Source organism: Acomys minous, assembly GCF_964271855.1.
Source record: "Acomys minous genome assembly, chromosome: 2".
NCBI lineage: Eukaryota > Metazoa > Chordata > Mammalia > Rodentia > Muridae > Acomys > Acomys minous.
Genome location: NC_140484.1, coordinates 131,036,437 through 131,047,965, shown reverse-complemented (window position 1 = coordinate 131,047,965; position 11,529 = coordinate 131,036,437). Strand labels below are relative to the sequence as shown.

Below are 11,529 nucleotides of genomic sequence, written 5' to 3'. Positions count from 1 at the left end.
CTGTACCCTATTGACTTGACAACTGATATTAACCAACATAGCTGGATTTATGATTCTTGTCCCGGCTGGGTAGCGGTGGTGCACATCTTTAATCGCAGCACTCAGAAGGAAAAGGCAGGTGGATCTCTGTGAGTTTGAGAACAGCCTGGTCTACAAAGCAAGTTCTAGGACAGCCAGGGTCACACAGAGAAACCGTGTCTCAAAAACAACAACAACAACAACAACAACAAAAATCCCAAAACAAACAGACAAAAAGATTCCTGTCTCACAGTCTACCTGAGTGCCTATGGTGCCTACAGAGTGTGCCCATTGCCTCTTGGGTATGGACACTGGGTCTGCTGTGAGCGTTCTTATGACTCTCGGAGCTTCGGTTGCCTTTGCGCTAATCTTAGAACTATGAGCTCTCTAGCCTTAAGCTTGCAGTGAGCATCAAAGGAGAGCACGCATGCATGCACGTGGAGTGACTTCAGCTCAGCATCCTGACGTCACCCCCCACAGAAGGGTTGACTTCGATGGCTGTGCGCCCACACTGTGCTGTGCGCTGAAAAACTTTTCAGCAGAGTTTTACCTGCTGAGCGTTCCTGCGCCCACTTTATAGAAGAGGAAAACTGAGGGCTGAGGGCACACCCCTAGGGAGAGAACTGGTTCACACAAACTCTAGGGTTTTGAGTGCTCAGAATTCGAAAGCCCTGCTGAGGAGGCCCTTTCTGATTGGGTTCTAGAGAAATCTTTGGGGCCTCTACCCTTTTGGCAAATCCCTGAGGATGTCTGGGTCCACCCGTGCAGCTGCAAGGGAGCAGCCTGGGTTAAGGAAGACAGAACCCAAATCCCAAATCCAGGTCCCCAATGCTGGATGTACAGGAAGCCACACCTAGTCCCTGAGCTTCTCTGGAAACGTTGGCAGCCTTATCTGAGGGGGAGGGGGAGGGGCTAGGACTGGCTGGGGAATGTCAGAGGAAAGAAGAAGGCAGGTGAGAGAAAAATGGAGATGCCACATGGGACACCCTACCCAACCCCACCCCACCCCACCCCACCCCACCCCACCCTACTCCACCCCAGCCCGTGCCATGAGCTTGTAAGAACTGCTATCTTCAAACACTGACTTCCAACCTGAACTCCGTGCTTTCCCCAAACCTCCTGGATGACGGCCATGGGTAAATCGTTTCTCTGCTCTGGCCTCAGTTTCCCTGTCCCTGGGAGAGGAAATAGATGAGAGTCCTCAGAGTGCAGCTGGAAAGCATGGTTTCAGGAGTGAGGCCTGTGACCTCCCTACCTCACAGCCCCGCCCCCCACCCGCAAGAGCCCAAGAGTCTGTGGTATTTCATTTATCCACCTCCTGGTTCATAGGTACCACGGCCGGCAGGCTGATTACTCAACAGGCTTATTACGCTCCTCGGTGACTAATAGACTCTTCTTTTGTTTGTGTCTCAAAGCCATAGCAATAGCATTGGCTCTCAGTAACGGCACTGAAATCACCATTATTTACCCTGACCCCTACCTACAATGATAAACAGGCCAGCCAAAACACGGCTCCTTAGTAAAAGGGGGAGTCGGTGTCTCTTCTCTGGACCAGTGGCCGGTATCCTGAAGCTGGTGTACTGGGGGAGAGCTGACCTGATGTAGTGCAGAGAATCAAGGATTAGGTCATTTATCCAGTCCTTTCCAGCTCTGACCTACACATTAAGGCTCCTCAGAGGGAACCGTGAGTAGATACCATCTTGGCTTTGAAAGGTCAAGAGTGTAGGATTAAGAGCCCGCCTAGGAGTCAGACAGCCTGGCTGTGGGTCCTGGCTCCACTACCTGCTGGCTAGGTGACCCTGGGCAAGTCATAGCTTCCCGGGGGAGCTTGTCCTGCCTGAAAGGAGACAGAAATAAGATGACCTCAGGCTAAGCAGCACGGTACATGCCTCTAGTCCCAGAAACAGTTCAGCTGGGGAAGGAAGATGGTTGAGTTTTGAGGTAAGCTAGGAGGAGGTACTCCTGAGGAGAAGCACACAGCACACAGTAGGTCCAGCACCCAGTGGGCACTCAGAAGCTACAGCTGTGCCAAGGCCTGGAGCCTCAGCAGGACGCATGGGACGTCCTTCTGACACGCGGAAAAGCAAGCAGAAGCCGGTCACTGTCAAAGCCACGTGGCCTCTCTCTGTTTCTCAGTCAAAGCCCCAAAGGACAAAATTGCCCAGAAACACAGCAGCACTGTGTGACCCCACGGTCTCTGTGTTGTGTCAAGTTGCTAGTTGCTAAATTTGTCTGGAGCAGGGACTATCTTCCATAGCTGTTAGCCTCTTTTCCCAGGTCTCGTGGATTTCAGGGCTTCCTGGATTGTCTTGGGGGCCTTCCTGTCACCTGCCATAAGCAGTGTGTCCCAGTTCGCTCACCAGCCGCAGGTCCATTTCCTCCCCATCCCACACCAGCCTGCAGGCCCACGCCCTACCGTTACATAGAGATGATTGTAGCTGATAGCACCGCCTGCTTCCACTCACAGTGACAACAGCCAGGGCAGCCGGTGAGCTAGTGAATGTTTAACAGTCGCCTCCCTGAAAGAAAAGGAAAGTTTGATTTATATCATTTGCCAATTTCCGTGGTGTAAATACTTCCTTCCTGACTGATTTCAGCCTGCTGACCTAACAGCAGGGAGCAGAGTTAGGAAGACGCGTGGGGCATGCGCGCGTGCGTGCGTACACACACACACAAACACACTCTGTGTTCGCTCACGTGACTTGTCTCGAACACAGCTGTCACAGAGTGAAACTCAGAGGGAATAAATGGAAAGGAACTGCTAACACAAGCACACGGCTCACCGTCTTCCCGCTGGGGCCAGCAGCCCCAGACCAGCTGGATGGAGATGCAGGCTCGCCGTGATGGCAGTCTCTCTACACGCAGGCTGGAGGTCAGTCATAGCACCAGAGCCACTTCTCTCAATGCCGTGACTGCTGGGAAATGGCAAACCAGTCTCAAAAGCGAACACAGGAGAATCTCTCCCAGTTTAAAAGGTGGCTGTATTCCTAGAAACAGGTATTAAAAATCCTGGGGGGTCGGGGGTATGGGATGTGCTTATGTGTAAAAGGGTTAGGTTCAAGTCATAGGTAATATCTTTTCAATCAACGATTCATCCTGAAAGACTGTCAAATGTCCGTTTTTACAAAATGTCCTGTGATCCCCAAAACTCACTCCCACAAATTTCTCATTAAAAAATCTCCACGACAGTCCCTCCGTTTAGTTCTTGGCAGCTGTTGAGATCTACACGTGCAATCCCTTCACCCCAGCAACCACTCTCTAAGACCCTACCATGTTGGGGGCTTTGCTAACTCACTCATGACTTCCTCCCAAAGTCTGACATAAGTTTAGCCATCAATCCACCCACCATCCATCCACCATCCATCCATTCACTCCAGTTCATCCGTCCTCCACTCACCTACCCCCTATCCATCCATCCATTCACCATCCCTGCATCCCTCATTCATCTACTGAGTCATACATCCAGCATTCATAAATCCTCCATCCATCCTGCCTTCCCATTCATCTACTAGACAAAACCTACCATTCATCTATCAGCCCATTGAGCCATCTGTGTATTCATCCGTTTACTCAATATTCATCCATCCATCCATCCATCCATCCATCCATCCATCCACCCATCTACCTGTCCATCCATCTATCCACCCACCACCTACCTGTCCATCTATCTATCCATTTACACCTCTACCTGTCCATCCAGGCCAGCTACTGGTACCTCAGCACTCATGATGCTGCCAGTCTGATTCTGGTCCTCAAGAAGCTCTCAGATAAATGGGACTCATGTATCGGAGTGTACATCATAGAGCAGGTCAGTGTGGAGTGCCAAGTGGTGGCGAAGCAGGTGTCTTTGGCCAGTGTAAAGAATACAAGGCCCAGTGTTGGTCTTGAACAACCTGGATTTGATTACTACCTGTATGGGCATCTGCTGTGTAACCTCAGGGGTGTGGGGTCCATCTCTAAGCTTTATTTTTCTCACTTATAATACTAGGAGGTGCCGGGCGTGGTGGCGCACGCCTTTAATCCCAGCACTCGGGAGGCAGAGGCAGGCGGATCGCTGTGAGTTCAAGGCCAGCCTGGTCTACAAAGTGAGTCCAGGACAGCCAAGGTTATACAGAGAGACTCTGTCTCGAAAAACCAAAAATAATAATAATAATAATAATAATAATAATAATAATAATAATAATAATAATAATAATACTAGGAGGTGTAAAAGCCTGATCTCACAGAACTGTTGTACTCAGACATTGGAATAAAGATCTTGATGGCCACACATGCCCAGGCAGGGGCTTCAGAGTCCAGGCAGCCAGTCCCTGGATCCTAGTGGTCTCTGTAGCCAGCTTCTGACCCTGAGGATGGGGAGGTTCCTATCTCACCTATGGTGGGAACTTTTCCATGAATAGACTGATTCATAGATGGCCCTGGCTTCCCAGACCAAAACGCATAGTTAAGTGAATTTTCCAAGCTGACCCAGAGCTCTCACCATTTTCCTGATAGCTGAAGTGACCCGACCTGGGCAGGCTAGATGGCTTAGTAAAGTGGGTCACCAAGTGTGCTCCATGTCAAGCGAAGCTGAGACAACTAAAGATAAGTACAGTGCTGCCTCTGGGAGCTGCAGTCTGGCAGAGAGGGGAAGCCTGCCACTAGCCCTCCCTAGCCATGGCTTGTCCGTATTACTCACCTCTGACTTTGGCTGATGGTTCCCAGCATACTCTTATGCCCTTTGACACCTTCCTTCTAGCCCCATGGCAGACCTTTGCTCCCTCAGGGGATGCTCCTGACACAGGCTTTGGAGCTCTTGGCTGCATTACACCCCCTTGGGGAGGAGGAAATCACCCTACTTCCCTGTCTTCCCTCAGCTCCAATATGATCAGGGCCCCACGGCCTACAAAATAGCAAACAGCTGCTGTGACCATGGGCTGCCCAGACCCCAGGGGCCAGAGGGAAGCAAGCCAAGGGGAACTTGGAGAAAGAGCTCTTAATAACATACCTTCCCCAAGCTGCTTCCAAAGAAACTTCTCCTCACAAATCATTCCATAAACACTTAGCAGGCTCTCAGGAAAGCGTGCACGGCTCTCACCCGGCTATTAGGGGGCTCCTCACAAGTAAATTGAGACCAGGCAGCAGAGGCTAGTGCCAAATCCCCCTTCCTGCCCTCTTCCCATGCGGCCTCTTCCTCCTCCACCCTGGTCCCTTCAGCTCTCAGGGCCAGGGTCTCCCACTATACCTTGGGCCGCTCCTTAGCCTGCTGAACAGAGCGGGCCTTCCGTCTCCTTGGAAACCAGTCCAAATCCCTGTAACACAACTGCTAGATTTTCAGAGGGTTCTCCTGGCTGTACATAGGCCTAAATTCTACAAAGACTTCTAAGGGCCACAGCACCACGCCAGTCATCAATAGATTGGGCGATCCACGTCTCTGCTCTGTCCCCACTATTCCTCAGCCACCGCTGCTGGTGCCTCTTAGGCTGGGGCTGCTCAATGGGGAAATAGCTCTAGGTTCATCCAAGTCACGCTGGAAAATCCCTCCCATCCAGCAAGCCCCCTCCAGGGAGAGCGTTGAGCAACTCGCTGGCCTGGCAGATATCCAACCCTTGGCTATTATCCAGGCAGGATCGGGGAGTGACCAGATTGTTCAGAAGTTGACACGTTTGCTTAGAGGTTCACGGCTTGTTGGGAGGGCAAAGCTTTTATACGGATGTCTGAGAACAGCGGAGTGAGCTGGCACTCCAGGACAGTTCTGGATCGTAATTGGCTTTGGGAAACACTTCAAGAATGACTTCTCCCTTTTCTTCTCTAGGCGAGTATCATTTCGAAGGTCAGAAAGCTCTAGTGCAAACAGAAAGCCTGGTTGGGATAAATAAAGCATTTGGATGAAAAGAAATGTGTGGGTTCATAGAGCTTGAAATTAGCAGTAGATGGGCCTTGGCCACAGATCTTGGCGCTTACTGGAAGGCTGGTCCTGAGCAAACGTGAGCGTCTCAGCTGCGCCATGGGGACAGGCCTGCCTGTCTCATGGATCCACAGAACAGCTCTCCTTGCTCCACCACCCTTACACATACTAATAGGAGGCCTCCCAAAGGTGCCTAGAGGCTGGGCCCTCACACATCACATCAGGAACTGCCATCTGTCCTCCAGGAGATGACTCAGGGACCACTCATTTTGTCTTTCTTAGCAATGTTCAAAGAACATCCTCTATGCGCCAGGTGCCGAGCAGCATGCTGATCATGACAGACCCAGGCTTACTCCATGAGAAGTGAGCAGGAGACAGGGGACTGACATTTACGGACCAGGAATTGCTTACCCTTTTGGTAAGAGTCACAGTATCCCAAAAGTCAAAGGATGAACTATTTTCTTCAGAGAGACAGGACTTGGGCTGTAGGCTTGAAGCTGCCAGGAAACAGAAACGTGGGTCCAAATGGCCTCAGCGAGAACCAGCATTCTGGTTTGTCTGCCCCAGAGGAAGGCATGGTGGATGGATGGAGGGAGGAGGAAGCTTAGCTCTCGTAATTGCATCTCAACCTCAGCGCCAACATCTAGCTGGGACTCTAAGGCTCAGACAGGCACAGGGCACTGTTCCATGTCACACATCGTGGGAACCAAAGAGTCACGTGGAAGCCTATGTCTAACTTCAGGATAAGATGCTAGTCAACCTCTTCTGTGGGTCTGAGACAGAGGGCATCATCCCAGGATGCCAAGCGTAGTGCACACCACTCCTCGGTGTAGCTGGAGTACACAGGGCAGAACCTACAGCCTCATTCAAAGATTTTTATCTTCTCAGAGTTCAAGGATGAGTAACCATGGCTACTGAAGGGTTTGGCACAGTCCCCTCCAGACACCTCTTTGCCATTTTTGGCAGTGAGGGGACTCTTTTTTTTTTTTCAACACAAATTATTCAACATGGCACATAATACCTCCACTCATAAATGTGTCCACACATAGTGTTGTTCAGCAGGCCACACCTCCGTTCCCACCTCTTGGCTTTTGCTCACATTGTCCCTCCCACCTTCTTCCACTGAGCACTCTTCATGCCCACACTCCCTTTCTTCCCAGAGCTTGTCCTGATTCCTCGTCTTCCCAGAAGGTAACTCAAGAGGGGAGAGAAAGCACAAGTTCTAGCCAGAGCATTAGTGAGCATAAGACCGAGAACCAATCATATCTCCTCTCCCAGGCTCAGAGTTTCTTACCTATAAAACACTGCTAAGCTTCCTCAGTTCCTGCACTTTGGTGATGATTAAATGAGGGGAGCATAAAAGGTCTCTACAGACTTCAGACAGCTTTCAGGACATTATTTTGTGACCAGCGATCCCATTGCCATAAAGTGCAAACATTTGCTTACATGTCTGGGTGTGGCTGGCGCATACCTGCAATCCAAGCAGGATTGCAATCCAAGCAGGATGGAAATAGGAGGCTCAAGAATTCAAGGGCATTGTGGTTATATGATAGAAAGAGTCTTTCTCAATAGTCTTTATGAATATTCAAATATTTCATCTCATTGCTTCCAATGGGTCACATGTCTTTTCCTGAACAAGTTCCTGTAGCCATGAAGATACGGTGCTAATGAGACACACTCGGGGTCTCACTGCTGGCCATGGTGCTGAGGTTTAGAGCCCGCACTACCTGAAGTAAATGTACCAATGTGTGGGCTGGGCAGAGCAAGACCACAGTGTAGTCCTTTGGTGGGCCAACAGTCACATGTGCTTTTATTTACGTGCAAAATAATGCCTTCCCGACTTTTCTCCTTCCCCAAACAGAAAGGGCAAGGACTTATAATTACCTAGATAGGGAACTCTGGGAGATTTCTATTCTTGTCCTTCAAAGTTAGTTATAGTCTTTAGGTCCCGTTGTCTTCCAGGAGGCAGGATTCCACACTGCAGACTGAAAGAGAATTGGGACAATGTAACAATTCAAGCTCAAAGTAACAACGACAACACCCAGAGCTCCCAGGACATAACATTAACCAGCTCTTCCAATGGACCACGTGGGAGTCTCCCAGGCCTGGTCAAGGAAGGAGTTATTTGGATGGAATGACAGACCTCCTACTCCAAGGATGCCTGCATGCCAACTCCTAGACCGCGACTACATTAGACTAAAGGACAAAGAGGAACTGAGATCACAGATGGAGTGAAGATTCGTTATCCTCCATTTTCCATTACTGTCACAAAATACTGGTAACCAACCAAGAAAGGAGACTCCTTTAGCTCACAGTTTTGAAGGGCAGAAGTCCAAACAGCCCTCTGGATGCATCACCTACATCATGGATGGCGCCATGCTGTGGGGCACTTGTGAAAAAGGGTGATTACATGGCTGGACAGGAAGCCAGAGAGAGGAAAGCCAGTAAGGACCTTGTGATGGCTAACGGTCACTGTCAACTTGACTGAATATAAAGTCATCAGGTACATCTGTTACGTGTTTCCAGAAAGGTTTAACTGAGGAGGGAAAGCTCGCCTTGGATGGGAGCGGCCCCTCCCATGGGCTGGAGAGCTGGACTGAATAAAGAGGATCAAATGAGCTCAGCACAGTCGCTCAGGGCTCTCTGCTTCATGACTGCGGGCGCAATGTGCTTCATGCTTCTGCAGCTGTGCCTTCTCCATCGTGATGAACTAGACCTTCAAACCGTGAACCCAAATAAGTTGCTTTAGTCAAGCGTTTTTGTCATAGTAACTAATGCAGGCCTCTCATAGGCTTGATCTCTTAAAGATTTATCTTTTTTAATTTATATAGATGGGCTGGAGAGATGGCTCAGTGGTTAAGAGCTCCACCTGCTCTCCCAAAGATCCTGAGTTCAGATTCCAGCAACCACATGGTGGCTCTGTAATGTGATCTGATGCCTTCTTCTGGCCTGCAGGTGTACATGCAGGTAGAACACTGTATATATAATAATAAATCTTTTAAATATTTATATTCATTAATTATTTATATGTGCATGTGCACATGTGTGTGCACAAATGCACATGTCACAGTGCAGGCATAGAAGTCAGAGGACAGCTTGCAGTAGTCTGATCTCTCTTTCTATACTGTGGGACCCACTGAGTCATCGCCACAGCCCTCAAACTCTTTTAACATGGTGCAATCTGGTACCAGCTTCTCTCATAAGAACCTCTGGGGGACTCACTCAAATCATCTGTAGAAGGAAGCTCTGGGAAAATGGTTCAGGTGGTAAAGAGCCTGCCACCCAAGGTGAGGAACCAAGTTTGGATACCAGCACCCAGATAAGCAAAGCATTGGGATTCACATCTGTACCCTCAGAGCAGACAGAGCCAGCTGGATCCTTGGAACTCATTGGCCAGCCCCTAATCAGTGAGCTTCATGTTCAATGAAAGTCCTTGTCCAACGGAAGACATTTGGTGTTAGCCTCTGATCTCCCACACCACAAACTCACATGCAAAGAATCGAGCAACTGTCAACTTGCCCAAAGTCGAGGAGCTGGAGGGAACAGGAGGCCAAGATGCCAACCTTCATCTGCCTGTCTTTCAGGCTTTGTCCTCCGGGCATATCCTTGCCCAGCAGGGGGCACTCATGCCCACACACCAACAAGGCTGCAGCCTTCCTGGTGGGACAGCCCTGAGGATGGTGGCTGGAATGTGGGACCGTGCCTAACCAGATCATGGCTGTGCTGGGCCTCCCGCTTTCCTGGGGGGACCTCTTCCAATGCAGACCGAGACTGCCGCGCTCCTCCCATCTCGAGCCAACTCAAGGCGGTACCGCTCTCCGCTGCGTCAGTCTGTCCTAGTGGGCTAACCAAGGGGCTTTGTCTCAGGATTTATTCTTCTCTCTGTTGTCACCTCTATTCTCCTCTGATCTGGGAGTGTCCTCGGAGTGTTCCAGGGGAGGAAAGGCCAGTGCCTCCAATTTCTTCCTGACAAATGTAAAATGAGCCAGAGGCCATTGGGGAGGTAAAGGGATCCCTGAGAATGCTTGTGTGCACTTCAGAGGGGAGTAAGTTCACATAGGGTTCTGAGTATGCACCTCAGGGCCTAGCCCGGCCGGCTGACAGGCCAAACCAGATACCTCCCTCTTCCCTAATGTCCACGAGCCACACAGAGGCCCAGGCCACATGCCCGGCTGAGTGGGCACCACCAAGGGTCCCAGAAACACAGCATTTAAACGCAGGACCTACGATGGCAGAGGGGACCATCCAGCCTGACCTCTTCATTGGTGCAGAGAAGGAAGTTAGCTTTTCTTGGGCCACGCAGTAAAGCCAGGACTGCTGCCTGACCGTGCCTTAGTTTCTTGGGGGGTAAAACACAGGTTTGTGGAGAAACTAGGAGGCAGAAGTTGCTGAGCAAACCTGAGAGGGTAATACTAGCCCTCCATGGATCAGGTGCAAGCCGTGAGCAGGACACTGGACCCAGTGTGTGACAGAGCTCATCTTGTTTTGCCTTTACAGTGCTCTGTGAGATTATCATCCCCTCCCCGCCCCCCCCCCGTGTGTGTGTGTGTGTGTGTGTGTGTGTGTGTGTGTGTGTGTGTAGAAACCAAAGCTCCACAAGGGAACGTTTTAGAGAGATGTGTGGTTGCATACATATAGAAAAGGCACTTGAGCTGTGCATGTAAGATTGGGGAGCTTTACTCCAGCCAATTTTATACCTTATTTTGTTTAAATGCTGAGAAATGGAGGCACAGAGAAGTTAAGGAACAATCTCAAGACCACACAGCTAGGGAACTGGCTAAGCTCAGCCTCTATCTGGCTGCAAAGTCCACGGCCAAACACATGGCCAAACACACAGGGCCGTAACACATGAGCCTCCCAGGGACTCTGCCCTATATACTGTACCAATTTGCTGGACCCAGGCCCAAGGGAGTAAGTGGCTAGGAGGTCTAGGAGGCCCCAGAGGGAAGCTAAGGGGGTCTAGATGCAGCCTCCCAGCTGGCCTGTGAATATTATACAACCCGGAGGCCTATAGGCATTGCCTCACGCCCACCCCCCACCCCCCACCCCCCACCCCCCACTGCATCCCACAGCCTCTCTAGCCTGCATTTCCCTCCCTGGCCTCCTTGCTTCTGCCTTACAGGCTAGGCAGACCCAAGTCCCCAGGGGCCACCTGCCTGGGGCTGTCTGAGCTCCCTGTGTGGGATGTGTACAGAGCCAGCCCTCGAGTGGGGGCAATGGTCCTTGAAAAAAACCCAAAAGCATTCCTTGTCAATGTGACGTGACGGCAAGGATCAAGGATCGGTGGGAAAGGGTGGGAGGGAGGAACGGGTCGTGGGAGAGAGCAAAGTCTAACCGAGGCCCCTCCCATCGCCCAGCACCTGGTTGGGTAAGGCCTATCTGCACAGCTCCGCTCCTGAACCTGCTGAAGGTCAGATGAAGCCAGGGAAGCTCAGAGAGGCCTAGTAACCTGCCCAGGGCACACAGCCTCACTGAAGTCTTGCTGAGAGCCTGAGTGCTAGCCTGGGGCTCCGTCTGAGGCTTCCTTTGCCATCCTGCCCAGCTCTTTTCTGGCTCATGAGGTGGGGGTGGGGGGCCTCAGGGAGGCAGGCAGCCCACCTGCCAAGTGCACTGAGGCGTTGGGA

The 11,529-nt window shown here is 50.9% G+C and overlaps 1 long non-coding RNA gene across 3 annotated transcripts; it reads right to left on the bottom strand.

The window, feature by feature from the left end:
* Positions 1 to 1,078: 1,078 nt before the first annotated feature.
* On the bottom strand, positions 1,079 to 5,476 carry LOC311592477. 3 transcript variants are annotated; one of them, XR_014777425.1, is made up of 4 exons: positions 5,243 to 5,476; positions 2,802 to 2,933; positions 2,435 to 2,537; positions 1,079 to 2,346 (listed from the first exon to the last, which is right to left on the bottom strand). It is a non-coding gene; the product is annotated as an uncharacterized lncRNA (long non-coding RNA). The 3 variants fall into 3 exon arrangements; XR_014777426.1 differs by having other exon boundaries at positions 1,092 to 1,193; XR_014777424.1 differs by having other exon boundaries at positions 1,079 to 2,537.
* Between the last annotated feature and the right edge of the window lie 6,053 nt (positions 5,477 to 11,529).